General features: G+C 44.0%; 1 protein-coding gene across 17 annotated transcripts in view; it reads right to left on the bottom strand.

Moving 5' to 3' along the window:
* Positions 1-14,177, bottom strand: part of INPP4A (inositol polyphosphate-4-phosphatase type I A) — a 135,207-nt gene extending 121,030 nt beyond the window's left edge. For 15 of the 17 annotated variants that reach the window (XM_071582211.1, XM_071547561.1, XM_071582220.1 and 12 more), the window contains exon 1: positions 14,076-14,177. The gene's annotated coding sequence lies outside the window, so the exon portion shown is untranslated. Of the gene's footprint in view, positions 1-748; positions 832-14,075 lie in introns of all 17 variants that reach the window. The other 2 variants (XM_071582150.1, XM_071582186.1) reach the window with 1 other exon arrangement.
* Positions 14,178-14,854: the final 677 nt, after the last annotated feature.

Raw genomic sequence — 14,854 nt, 5'->3', positions numbered from 1 at the left:
TATTCAAATGAATGCCCACAATGATGTAGAAAACAACAACAAAACCATCCAACCAAAAATAGACAACATGTCATTTTATCTTCCTTTTCAACCTTCAGCTACCTTCCCATGACCTTACTCCCAGTGTCTGCTGTCAACCCCATGCAACATGTCATTTAGGAGAAAACCAGGTCTACACCCAGATTATTTCCATCCACACGTACCACAACAGGAAAACACAAATATAGCCTGCACCATTATATCATCTTATTCCTGTCTGCAAACAATAACCTCAGACAAATACAAGACTCTATAACAAAGTATCTCCACTAAATAAAGCAAAAAGATAATCTTTTCAGTTACCCACCTACACAATGCATTTAAACACTATTAACTAAGCCCTTCCTCCACACACCCCCATTCCCCTGTGAAAGGGTGCAACAGCTGTTCCAAAGCAAACAGGGATGCAGGTGATGGGATGGGCAAGGAGGCTGCCCCATTTGACAGCCTAGGAAGGTCAGGAAGCAGCTCTCCAGAGTCAGAGGCTGCTCCTTTGACTAGAACCACCTCTCATGCTGCCTAGTCTGAAGGAGGATAGAATTGTTTCTGACTTGTAGGATGTTAATTAATTTTGGTTCAGTAGGAAGCAAAAAACCCCTTTATAGCCCACACACCATGGTACTAAGAGCTACCTGACAAAAGACAAGCTAACACTTTAGTAATGCACCAAAGTTACAGCTTCAATACACAACAGCCCCAAGAGTCTTACCTTGAAAAATATCCTGAGCACCATCAGAAGTAAAAAGCTGTTCATTTGGACCAAGGGAGAAGAAACGGGTATGTATCTTGCAGCTGATGGAAAGATGAGATCGCAAGTGCAGATTTACCAACAGTGTAACAAAGCCATTTCCTTGGTGTCAATGGCTTGTTCAAGACAGAAATCAATTGAACAACCATGGTTTTATTTTTAAGTCATCTTTCTTCCTCTCTGGACATTAATTTTATTTGCATGTTTCTTTCTACCCACAGGCTAACCATTAAAGACGTTTTCATATTAGTCATCATTGTCACTAAAATCAAAGCAGCTGAGAGGATTTTAGGATAACAATGCAAAGTGAAACATTATTTTATATGCATTAGCTACAATTACTTGGGTTTTTTTTATTTAGGTACCTATTGTAGTCAACACGGGAACCTCATGCTTCACTTCTAGGTTTCCTTTCTTCCTTTTACACTTCAGGAGGCTGATTCCGAAAGTAGAGCAAATTCTTACCACTTAAAAATGCTACACAGCCTTTTTACTGGACCTTCTAATTCACACAGTGCCTTGAAGGTACTCCTTTCAAGCATTAGTTCAGTATTTTGAAAATTCATTGCGCAGAAGGTTGCTTCCCCTTTCATTTTCTTTCTGAGAAACACAAATCTCCCAACTTCTAAACTTTTGGGTGCTTTCACTTTCTGACTGCTAATTCTGTTAATTCAGTAGTACCAAAGTTCCCTCTAAATTAAAAGTTCCCCTTCCTTTTTTTATTTTTTTGAGGGTTGTTTTGGGCTTCTTTTGCTTTTTCAAGTCTTGTTTCTTACAGTTCTCCAACTTATACTCTCAAGAGTTATACTCTTCCATTATCTCCTTCTCACCAACTACATCATAAAAATGACAGATAAATTACATTTTCCATACTCTATACATAAATTATTGTCAAGGTCTTTTAAAGGCTGTTTGTTTAGAACCCATACATATGGCTTTTTGGAATCCTGTCAAACTTTCACAGCCAGCCCATGCCTCTCAACTTGTGCTCTTGGAAGTACCCTTCCTGGTCAGGTGTATCTCTTGCCACCTTCATGGCTTCACTGTTTCAAATGGTCTAAATTCTACTCTAATCCTAATCTGCAAGCATAACTGCAGCAATGAAGAAAAACGGGCCAGCAAAAAAAACCCCTCCTTTCCTTCTACTTATGGAACCAACACTTATGTTTTCTGACTTATTACCCAAGCTCTTGCAAGATTTGAGCTAAACTGAAGCTCTCCTCCTTCCAGACATAAAAACATTTCCCTCCCTTAGAGGCATGAGTCTCCATAGACTCTCCAACCTAGATGCTAAACAATAAAACAAAACAGAAAGAAAGAAAGAATACAGATGGATTTTTACCACTTCTTGCCTCCTTCAATCCTTAGATCTCACAATTTAAATGAAACCACCTGCTCACAAGCTCCATTTCATGAAGCTCAGCAGTAGGTCTCAGTGGAGACTACCGGGGTAGACTGTGCTTCAGAACCTCAGAATGCTTCTGGGAGGGCACTCACCTTGGCAGAAGGGGCCATAATATGGGAGCAGACTGAAAGGAAATGCTTCCCATGGAACACTCATCTCAAAACCTCTATTTCAGAAACTCTATACTCCTGATATTGGTCTGCTGCAGAAGTACCACAAAATGGACTTGTTTGCATTTCACTGACTCTTCACTTTCTAAAAGTTCCAGTTATATGCCATACACACAGATACTGATGTCAGTATCTAACTGGCATCTTGTGTATAATTTTGCACCATGAATCCCAAAGACAATAAACCACATACAATTCAACAAATCCAGACACACTTAGAAGCCCATATAAAAGCAGATTTTGCCCACCCTCATGACCACTGTGAACAATCTCAGAGAAATCCAGAGACACAAAGAATTTGTAGAACCTCCAACAATTATTCCCTCAGGATTCAACGGTGCTTCTGACTATTTTACCTGTCCCACAATACTCAGCCTTTTCCTGAAAGTCTCAGGTCCTTGAAGCATGAATTACACGTAGGAAAGAGACAAAACCTTTCACCTGATCAGTATCAAAATAAAGCTTGTAAACGTGCCTGACAAGTCAACTTGTGAAGAGGGCAGGACACATGTAACAGTGTGTCAGTACCATTCACAGGCAGAAAAAAAGACACGAGGGTTTTCAGGAAGAGCAGAGTATGAGGTGACCACACAACACGCTATTTTACACAATATTATTGAGTGGGGACCATCTAGACTGGAAGCTACCTAAAAGCTCCCAAAGCTGGGAGACAAATATGAAATCTATGGCAGGATTATTTCAACAACCCTCACAATTCTAAAGGCCTCCTGCAACTTCCAAATGCCCAAAGCTGATAATACCACTGCCACATACATTCCCTGACACCCTTTTTTAACTGCTGCACATGAAAGTTAGGTCTCATGAATGACTAATTTTACTTAACTGACATGTGACCACTATTAACTCTCCCACATCAACTTTTTACTGGATTCTCATAACCAGTTTCAAGAAACTGTTTTCCTTTCCTTCCTACTAATCTCACCCTTAAAGCTCACCAGGTGCCTGTCCCAAATGAAAATTTCCAGAGTAAGAAGCAGGAGATGGGAAGAGTAAAAAGGCACACCGGGCAAAACAAATTTCCACCCTCAGACTGAAAGCGCTCAGAGATGAACTACTACAGCACTGCATAGAGACATGGAACGTTCCAGTGATAACTCCTGGGATGAACTGTGTATATGTCTGTATGGCCAGACTTCATGAAGGCAGATTTGGGCAGGGTTCTCCCCACCTGGGTGTGCCCTTCCAGCCTGCACAGTGGATTTTTTAGGTGAGGCTCAGCGTGCACAGAACTGGCCCCACCCTTTAAGTCCTGAGGTCCATCTGCCACAGCCAAGAGAGCTTGGACAGTGACAGGGAAGTCCTCAGGACTGTCACAGCACCCGGTACTAACCGGGGCTGACCCTGCTGAGCATCCGAGATCTGACGGGATGGGATGGCAGGGAGGCATTGAACTGCCAGGGGACGGTCCCACTGAGACTCAAACTCAGGGCCTTGGGATTCAGAGTGCTCTGCATTACACCACGGACTGCCCCCTGGGATGCACTATCCCTCTCATATACACATAGACTGTGCCTCTTGTGTTCTTCACACAGCAGCAGACATCCCAGGACCAAACACATTCTGGAGATTTTAACACTCCAAAGCTAGACAGATGTTCAAGGCAACCCTGGATTGCTACAGTAAAATGGTTGAACAGCAGCACTCTGCTGTTCCAAGAGTAAGAATTAACACAGTACTCACCAAACAGCAGCACCCTGAGTGTACTCTGAGGTAAAGGAAACCAGGGGGAAAAAGTGCTTCTGTCCCTTCAGGGCAACAGAAGAGAAAGAGAACATGGAGGCAACAGAGGAGAACCACAGAAATAAAGAATTCCTATTCCTAGTCCAGGTTTATGTGAGATGTGATATTTACATAAGAAAACACTAGACATTTTCACTGCTATTCCTGAGAGGGGAAACCTCGCAAGAAAAGCAATGATCCTCACAATTCATTCCCCATTTGTTTGCCCACATACCTGTTTTCTACTGGGACTGTAAAGCAGTGTTTTTAGAGCAGCTATCAAAGTCTCCCTGTGCTTAGCAACTAGCCTAATAGCTGAGCAGTTTCTACACAGCAGAGCAGAACCCTACATGCACTCCACCAGCATCTCTTCTCCCAGGGCAGTATCATCCTGGTGAGAAGTAACAGGCATTATGCACTCACTGAAAAGCAGCACAATACATGAACCAAGAGCCAGATGACTTCTAATGGCTTTATTTGCATCTCACTGGTCCATTTTAGCAGTATGCTCATTTTACTAATGAGACTTTAGTACAATTGTTCAGTTCACATCCAAACCTGCAGGGTCCTGAAAATCCCAGTATCTGACAGCACCTGGACACTCATTGCCCTGTTCTAACTGGGCTACCTATTATACAACAGAGCTGCAAAATATTTTATGTAGGCATGTTCATAAAATATATTAATGAGATTTAGTTTGAAATGTGCGTACACATCCAAAACTCTCATTGCAAATTCACCCACTACAGGAGCTTTCACAAAGATTTCTTGACCAACTGTATTTTGCCATGCTCTCTTTTATACAGTATGTAACCTTTTGGTCATAAAAGATTGCTTGTTTCCAGCTCAAAATCCTCTTGGGAACGCAGAACTGTAGCCTGCCATTAATATAGTAAGTACAGAACATTTCAGAAACCATAGAATCATAGAATCATAGATTGGGTTGGAAAACACCTCCGAGATCATCAAGTCCAACCCTTGGTCCAACTCCAGTCCAGTCCATTTACTAGATCATGGCACTCAGTGCCACGTCCAATCTCAGTTTAAAAACCTTCAGGGACGGTGGATACAAAACCCACAAAAAAAGACAGAAAGCTACATGAGAACCTGATGCAGAACTAACAAGGCTTGTTCCATATCCATCCGTACCTCAAGTGAAGGAGTAAACCCACAGCTCATGTTGGATGTTTGTGTCTCCAGCATGGCTACCAGACCCACTAGTATTTCTAGCAGAAATACAGTTCTTACTGATAAGTCTTGGAGAGGGTAATTTTGCTAAAATATAGACTGGGTCAAACTAACAGGAAAAAAGAACACTTATTCTTGGGTAATCTGCTCTTGCCAAAAGAAACATGTGGTAGAAAAGATTCAATCAAAGCATATGTAGTTTTCTCAAGTCTTACAAACTTTTTAAGATGAAATCTGTCTATTACTTGAATAAAAAACCTCTAAGTCATGATGACAACTTAGATGACAGCACCCATGCATTTTGGGTTATTGCTCAACAAATGCTTCCTCACAGTTGTTTGAGAAAAAGTACATTGCCTGGGAAGTGAGTTTTGCTATACATCAAGGCAAAGACACACCAACATTTCCACTATTCTTACCAAATGGGGAAGGGAAGTCTCTGTTCACACTGTAAGCTGTTCCTTGCTTCACAAGGTTTCCCCTATTTTCTAATGGCCAAGTCATTTAAGTGCTATCACTAGTCCCACATTATTTAAACCTTTCATATGCCACTGCATGTCAAACATTACACAGTCGTGTCACTGAGCAATAGCTGAGATGCACAGGCTCACAGGAAGCAAACGGTTTGTAAATCCTTTGGCAAGAGCACAGCAAACAGAAGGGGGGACCAGGAGCACCTCTACATGTAACTATGCTTGCTCAGCACTACTTCTTAAAAGGCTGCTATTTTCATTTGCTTACATTTTCCCAAAGTGTGTGCCCAGAAATGTTTCATGCTCAGTGTTTGTCTCAGATGGATTTCTAAAGAACCATCATCAGCTGAAACAGTTCAGCCACTACCAAGCCTAAAGTTTAGGGAAAAAACATTTTGCATAAATTAAAAAAAAAAACCCAGCTGTCAGTCTTTCCTTTCTATTCTAATCCTCTAAAAGGTCACAGTAAACATAGATCCGTAGAGGTTGACTCACAATTAAAATCTCCAAAGATGCCAAAAGACTGAGCACTCTTGATTTCCATAAGTGACCTAACTGCACACACACTGCCCTACAGGCACCCCAAGGGGTTCAGAGGACAGTTCCTCTTAATAATCATTCACCAGTCTGGCTGAGCACTGAACTGGGCTGACAGAACCTGCATCTCTGCAACACACCTTTAGGAATAAGAAGGAAATATCAAATTCAAAAAGATGGGGGGAAATAGCCAAACCAAAGGAACAGGAGAAGTAATGGATTTGAAGAGCAATACTGGCAAAGTTGTCAGAGGACCAGGACTCAGGTCTGGAGATAGACATAAGGTCAGAAATCACTTGGCTAGGAGGAATCACTACAGTAAAGAGCTGAGCAGTTGCCAAGTAAGGGCAGACCAAAGAGACGGGCCAAGAAGGAGGAGGAAAACCAAGGGGTACAGCCTAAACTGGTGCAAGGAGGCTTGAAATCAGCTTTGGGAATGGGAGAGATACTGGACATAGACTTGAAGGGAGAACTAGCCAGCTTCTGCAGAAAGAATAAAATACCAACCAGTTTGGTTGTTCAACTCAAGACACTCATGATTCAACTTTGGAAGTATACAGTGTTCTACATAATACACGTAGAAATAACTGAGAGGACTTAGCAGTTCTGTGAAACTGAAACCAGATCATAAATCAGGCACCCACAAACTGAGAAATATTGTAGTGACCAACAGCAAAAGGAAAATTTTCAGAGACTTGCCCTGCACCACACAGAAACTCTGGGGATTGGTACAGTTATGTCACAGGCGATGCAGTTCTCAATTAAAAAATAACTGTGTCCTCCTCTTCCTTTAATGCCCTGCTTTGATCACTGAACAACTTTTAATTTCCTCAACAAATAAAGCCGCCACACTCACTGATGTCCTTTACTAAACAGTTCATCCCCAGATTAGGCCCCTCCTGTGCATTAAAAAAAAAACAGAGAAAAGTAGATCATCTAACTAAAGATTTAGCATAATTGGAGTCCATGAGGCCAAACTGTGCTTACATGGATTGCTCTTTTTAGACAGCTATTTTGAAAGCAGTGTAGGTCACTTGTCATTTAAAATGCCGTATTCATGCCTGTAACTGCTTGTTTGTATGGAGCAGCATTGCTTCCACTCAGCACAGAACCAACAGTGCCAAACACTTCCCCCAATCCCAGAAATTGTGATGGATGACACCCACACTTTGGGAGCAAAAGTTATGATCACTAGAAAACATCAAGGACCATGCTCTATATTTGTAGAAGGAAGTAACTGGATAGCAGCGCAAGTTCACGAGTCCACAGGGATTTAAGTGTCACAGGACAAACCCTTCCAGCTTCTGGCTGTGACACCAACCTTTAAACACTGATATATACATGACTTTCTATTATTACCTACTGGTCTTATATTAATTGCTGCTGTGTCTGTCTGTGTGATAGTGCACAATTTTGAACTTTAAAATGTGATCGATAAAAATTGGAAAGGATAAGATACCTACAATATAATTCTCTTGTGCAGACAATGTCCATACTCACAAAGCACTCGAGAAGTGCTCTACAGAATTCTGAACCTGGACAGGAAGACTTATCCCAGATTTTACACATTATATGTAGCATCTTCCACAAAACAATACCTGAGCACCTTTTTTTTTTAAACCAAATGCTGTAATGTTCAATGAATTTTGATATTTACAGAACTGTTATCAGAATTAAGAATGCACTAATACCTATTGATTTATGGTAAAAATGCAAAAGAAAAATGTCCCAAAGAGCTTGACCAGTAGCTCTGGTGCCTGAAGATATCACCACTCTGCTGTTCAAGTTTACAGCCTCCCAAGCAAAGTCAATGGACCAGATCAAGTGAACTCTCTTCAGAAATGTCAAACCAAGTTTAAATTAAGCCACTGAACTTCGCACTAAAGTAGCTGAAGCGTAGGGACACATTTCGTTCCACCTGCAGTACTGTGGGAGGCAGTAATTTCCAGCCTAGTGAATGTAAAAAGTAGCTACAGTACCAAAAGAATTACAGCTGGCAAGACAAAATGCAGGTGGGCAAGGAAAAAAAATAAAAAATAAAAATCTTTAGAGCGCCTACCAATACCTATTTTATTCTGAGCAGCACCTTAAAAAAACCAAGAAGCTCACAGACTCATAGAATCATAGAATCGATTGGGTTGGAAAAGTCTTCCGAGATCATCAAGTCCAACCCTTGGTCCCACTCCAGTCCCTTTACCAGATCATGGCACTCAGTGCCACGTCCAATCTCAGATTAAAAACCTCCAGGGATGGGGAATCCACCACCTCTCTGGGCAGGCCATTCCAATGCCTGATTACTCTCTCTGCAAAGAATTTTTTTCTGATCTCCAACTTAAATTTCCCCTGGCAGAGCTTAAGCCCTGTTTTTTTTTGAAAGAGCACTGTGAAAAATTAGAGGCTTAGAAAACTATGAAAAACTATACCCTTTAACACTGGTCACCACAGAGAAAATGTAGAAAAAGAGCTGGAAAAATGTCAGGGAAGAGTCCAAGCAGGCAAGTATTTTTAAGATGCCTTACAGAAAGCTATTGAACTCTGAAGTCTTATTGTAACTCTTAAAGACTGGGCAATTCTTGAAAAATTCTTCTAAAGTCTGAATCCAGCTTTCAGACTGCCAAGCGTTAAGATCTGAAGCAGACATAAACTGGAATTACAGAAAGGTGCAGTGCTTAACCTCAGCAGTAAACCCTGCACTGCACTTTCCCCAACACAATAGATGTAATAACACAGAATCAGTGGAAGAACAAATTCTCAGCAAATCTCTTATCCTCTGTGCCTCCACTGCTGGCCATAATTTCCACCTTAGCAACTTGTTCTACTCATGGTACAGAGAAATTCCAGGCATCAAATTCTTTCTAATCACATTTTATTTTGCTGGAATAAAGTTACAGAATCCTCAGTGAAACAACCAAGCAAAGCCAGGTAAAGGCAGCTTTTCAAGCACAGTATTAATCTGAACTACTTTGCCAGGCAGGAACTGAGCATGTGCAGAGGCATTTGCCGGCACTGATTTTAGCTGCAGGATTCTGTACAGTTTGCAACACTGTAGTAAGGGTACATTAGCTATAAAGAGCCTCAAGAAACTGAGGTGTGCTGTTTCCAAAGATTTCATAGAATCATACAATCAGATAGGTTGGAAGAGACCTGTGAGATCAAGTCCAATCAACCCTTAATCCAAACCCATTTTGATTGCTCAAACATGGCACTCAGTGTCACGTCCAGTCTCACCTTAAAAACCTCCAGGGATGGTGAATCCACCACTTCCCTGGGCAGGCCACTCCAATGTCTGACCGCTCTCTCTGTAAAGAACTTCTTCCTGATATCCAACCTAAACGTCCCCTGGCAGAGCTTAAGCCCATGCCTTCTTGTCCTACTGCTGGTTGCCTGAGAGACCAATCCCCACCTGGCTACAACATCCTTTCAGGTAGTTGTAGAGAGTGATAAGGTCTCCCCTGAGTCCCCTCCTACAGGCTAAACAACCCCAGCTTCCTCAGCCTTTCCTCATTTGCAACATCAATGCATATATCCTTCCTGTAATTAGTCATACGGTAGAAAAAATTATTATTCTTCTAAAATTTTAGATGGAGAGCAAAACATGTTATCTTCTTAAGTGAGACTGAAATAACTGCCCTTGTGAGAGCAGATGACCTCAACTTCTTCAAGCATCTAGCAATGGGAGTGAGCAGCACACTCCTGTCTGCAGGTTCTCATCCAGAGTGGCACAGCCTCACTCACTTCCCATATGCTCAGGTTCACGATGTATCTGGCCAGGGAAGACCAGGTCTAAAGCCTATCCCAGGCACTCAGCAATAGGACAAGGGGGCACAGGCTTAAGCTCTGCCAGGAGAAATTTACGTTGGAGATCAGAAAAAAATTCTTTGCAGAGAGAGTTATCAGGCATTGGAATGGCCTGCTCAGAGAGGTGGTGGATTCATCATCCCTGGAGGTTTTTTAAACTGAGATTGGACATGGCTCTGAGTGCCATGATCTGGTAAAGGGACTGGAGTTGGACCAAGGGTTGAACTTGATAATCTTGCAGGTCTTTTCCAACCCAATCAATTCTATGATTCTGCATCCTCCTCAAGCACACCCCAGCTGAAGCCACAGGTTTGGAATGCCTCCAGGCTTTTTTCAGAAACTACAACTCTGAAGTGCTCCACTGGCAAACGCTATGAAACATTGATGAGGACACTAGACACATTTTACTATTGCTACCTCTCCTCTTTCCCATACTGTCTTATTCTCTATGCTCTTTCACTTCACTTCCCCTCTCTACATCCACACTCTTTTTCTCCCTTGATACTCCCTTTCACCTTGCTCAGTTACCTCCTTCACAAAATTCATTCTGTATGCAACAAACTGGAAGAACAGTTGTATTTAAAAAGCACCACATCCCGCTCAACAGGCTTCTCTGTGAGCATGCCACAGCAGTAGAAACACAAGATGCAGGCATTTGTGAGATATACAAGAACATCAAAGAGCTTAGTGGGTCAGGACTACATGTAACAGCCCTGGAATGTCAGTGTCTTTTTGAAAATATCCTGCTGGTGTCATACAAGGTCTTGGCGACATCTCTGCTGTATGTAATGAGTACTTTTAGTGGGTACAGACACACATTCACAAAGCTCTCACAAATCCTCAGTCATGTACTACAAACTGCACAGAAAGTCTCTTACACCTAAGATCAAGACCTCAACTCGCCTGAAGATTAGGAGAAAAACTACATTACTCTTGTTATATTTCAAGATGGCTTTAGCTAAATTAGGACATACCTCAGTATTTCAATTTTCAAGTTTACTATTTATCGCATGTTTGCCAATAATATTGTAAATTCAAGAATTTCACATTCAGTGGAAGTATAATGGTGCAGAAATAGCCTTCTTGCTGAGTGTATACACTTTACTGCAGCTTTAAAACGCAGTTTCCCGTAAGTGATAATGTATTTCTGCAGTACTGGCACCTGCCTTTCCTCTGCGAGGGACAGAAAAGTGGCTGGACAGATGGGCTGACAGAAGCAGCACAGTGTGCACCTGTGTTGGCTGCTGCAACATCATTTATCCCAGTTTCCAGAGCAGGGAAAATACACCAGTAACTGCCAGGGAAGCCTGGAGGGTTTGCCCTCCATTATCTCCTGTACACCTCCTTTACCATGTACCACACAAACCACAAAGGCCAGCTATGACCCCACCACTCCATCGTGCAGTCAAGACGTAATTAAGGCCCAGTAATGGCCTTAATTTACAAATTTTAGCTTCTCTTACAGTAAGCAAAGCACTACAGAGAACAGACCATGGGAAGCAAAAGAAGGAGGGCAGCGGGAAGTGGCTGTGAAGCAGGAAAGGGAAATTCCTCCTTCTATGAGAAAGCCAGAAGAATCAGCTTCATCTGTGGTAAAGAGCTTATCACATTAGGTAAAGCAGCAACAGGTGTGATTTTAAACACACTTGAGGCTATGTCTATGTGTCCAACAGATGTGGATGAAGTAGACACCCTTAAGCTTTCTCCTTCCAAGGTCAACAACATTTTCCACCAACGTTTCTGCAAAGGATGTCTGTTTGAGATTTAGGTAGATAATCCAACAATGGAGAGGAAATTCAGTTTGTCAAAAAAGAAACAGGAAGGGAAGTGACAAGCAGAAGCAAAGAGCACGTAAGACTGCGCTCTGGGCTATGCTGCCTGCATTATTTGATCTCCTTTCTCTCTTCAAGGGCAACAGGTAGAGGTTTCAAACTTCATCTCCAAGCAAGGCAATTCCTTCCCACATCCAGACAAGAAATGGGGAAGTTTTTCCAACAAAGTCATCTACAAAGGGTGCCCAAGCGCTATTTTTATATTCTAATGGTGCATCTTATGCAGCAGCAATTAGGCAATTAAAATTGGTAGAGCAAGTGCCAGGAGCCTGAATTAAATCTTAAGAAGTAAACAAGAACTGAAAGGGGATCCTTGGCCTTCTCATTTTCCTTCCTAATTCCAGTACAATAATACAGAGATTGAGGAACCATAACATATAGGAAACAATGCAGCTGTTTCTCCTAGCAGTCATTTCACTTCACAGGGAGTGCTTTCATTTAACACAGCATCCATGCAACCAGACTGGACTTGAACAGGTCTATGAGATGGCTGAGGATATCCCACCTTCGGTGTATCTGAGATGCCAAGTCTGAAAACTCTACTACCTGAGAAGGTGTACAGCCTTCTGTCTCAGATGACAGCAAGTGATACAGATGTAAATAAGTTTCTGCAGAGGTGTGATCACTGTCTTCAGTAATGAAGCCAAACACCCTCTGAAAATCACATGCCTGTTTTGACACACTTTAGCAGCGTTTCTTTCTACATGGGTCCCCACAAACTAACAGCCACTACAGGTAAATTAAATTCGCTCATTAAAAATAAATTACATCATAGGCAACGTTGTCATGTGTTTAGAAAAAATGCATACAGCCTAGATATAGATAAATAAAAATAGCCCTGAAACAATTTGCTAGTATCTTGGTATTGCAGAAGGGAGCCATGAGTGAAAGAGGTCACATCCACCTCAAAGTTGGGAAAGTGACAGAACTTCTAAATTTAAGAACACCTGAATGTCAAGTTCTTGCAAAAAACACATATGCTCTCACCTAACATTTTCATGGAGAGTCAGAGAGACTTGTGAATAAATTGGCAAGACACTGCATTCTTGGAGTTCCTTAGGAGCAAGGTAGCCCACTGAATCAAAAGCTTCCGAAGCAGGAAAAAGAAACTTGGTTAAGTTTTTTTTAATTAAGAGCCTTTGAAAAAAAACATTAGCAAACTGTGGTTCTGCAAGAGGGAACAAATTATCTTGTTTCCAGCACAACAGGGTTCTTGCTTTAGAGTTGGAGGGCAGAGACACAGATACGTCTCTGCTTCAGTCGCTTACAAAGCAACCTGGCGGAACCTTCCCAGCCGGCTCTCTGCTGCCAGCCTAGACAAGCTGCACATCAGAGGCCTCTGCAGAAATAATAATATCGGCCTGCGATGGAGAGCTTATGTCAACACCGTGCCGCTGTCCAAGCAAAAGCGCCTCTACCAACTCTGTAGTCCACATCCAGCATATATTGACCTTATTCATGGTATGGGGGAATGTAAAGCTTCGGGTTCATTCCTAACGCTGCTCCGTCAAAGCCACACAAGACGGACGATGGTGCATCAGTACTGCAAAGGCATTTATTTCTACCATTTTTCACAACCATATTCCAGCTTAATAAACGGGCAAAAAATCTGAAATATGCACTAAACTAAACACAAAATCTGCTTCCTTTTAAGGCTTCTCCACATAGGAAGGGAACCGTGAAAGTCGGTCTGGAACACATTAAGGGAGGTTAAACATCATCCTTGTCTTGCATGTCTCCCTCCCGCATCTCTCCTAGAGCCGGCTGTGCCCTCCGCACACGCGGCTCCCACGGACCCGCCGCAGCCGGCACGGCTCCGGATGGGGAGTGCTGCGGGGACAGCGTCGTGACCGAGCCCCGGCGGGTCGGCCTCCCCGTGATGGGGGCTCGGCCACCCCGGGATCGGGGGACGACCACCCCGGGATGGGGGCACGGCCTCCCCGGGATGGGGGCTCGGCCACCTCGGGATGGGGGTCGGTGCCTCCCCGGGATGGGGGCTCGGCCACCCCGGGATGGAGGCTCGGCGGGGCGCGCCCGGCACGGAGGCGCCTCCCGCCGCAGCCGTGCGAGCCCCGCCGCGCCCGGAGTCCGGCCCTGCGCCTTGTCCCCTCGGCCCCGCTCCCCGGCCGGATCACCATCGCTCACCTCCGCAGCCGTGGCTCACCGGGCACCGCCCCGCGGCAGAGCAAGCGCCGACCCCACGCCCCAGCAGCTCCAGCACCCGCCCGTCTGACGGCGCCGCGACCGGCAGCCCCGCCCCGGCGCTGGCCCGGCCCCTGCGGCCGCGGAGGGGCCGGTGCCGCACCGCCCTCCCACCGGGGGTGGGATGGAACCGCCCTCCCGCCGGGGGTGGGACCGCAACCGCACCGCCCTCCCGCCGGGGATGGGATGGAATGGCACTGCCCTCCCGCCGGGGGTGGGACCGCAACCGCACCGCCCTCCTACCGCGGTAGAACAGCGCCGCCCTCCCGCTGGGGATGGAACGGAACCGCCCTCCTGCCGGGGACGGCACGCGGCGCCCCTGGGTGCCCCCTCCGTCCGTCCTGGCCAGCTTCGGCACCGAAGGGTCAAAACCCACAGAAATTAGTATTCTCTTGTATTTTCATCTGAAATGGGGATTTTGAGAAAGAAAATGTCACAGGTCTGCAAAATACCCGTATCACAGCTGTGATGTTTGAGCTGGATAATTTGAGCCAACAATCCAGATTTTTCTTTTCTAGTAAAAAATTACAGAATCACAGGATGAATTAGGTTGGAAAAGACTCCTAAGACAATCGAGTTCAATCTGTGACTGAACGCCACCATGAACTTGACCATGGCACTACGTGCCACATGCAATTTTTCTTTAAACACCTCCAGGGACGGTGACTCCACCAGCACCCTGGGCAGCCCATTCCAGTATCTAATCTGTGAAGAAATTCTTC

This window comes from Pithys albifrons, chromosome 1 (genome assembly GCF_047495875.1).
Source record: "Pithys albifrons albifrons isolate INPA30051 chromosome 1, PitAlb_v1, whole genome shotgun sequence".
In the NCBI taxonomy this organism is placed as follows: Eukaryota; Metazoa; Chordata; class Aves; order Passeriformes; family Thamnophilidae; genus Pithys; species Pithys albifrons.
This window is presented reverse-complemented; position numbering and strand designations above follow the sequence as displayed.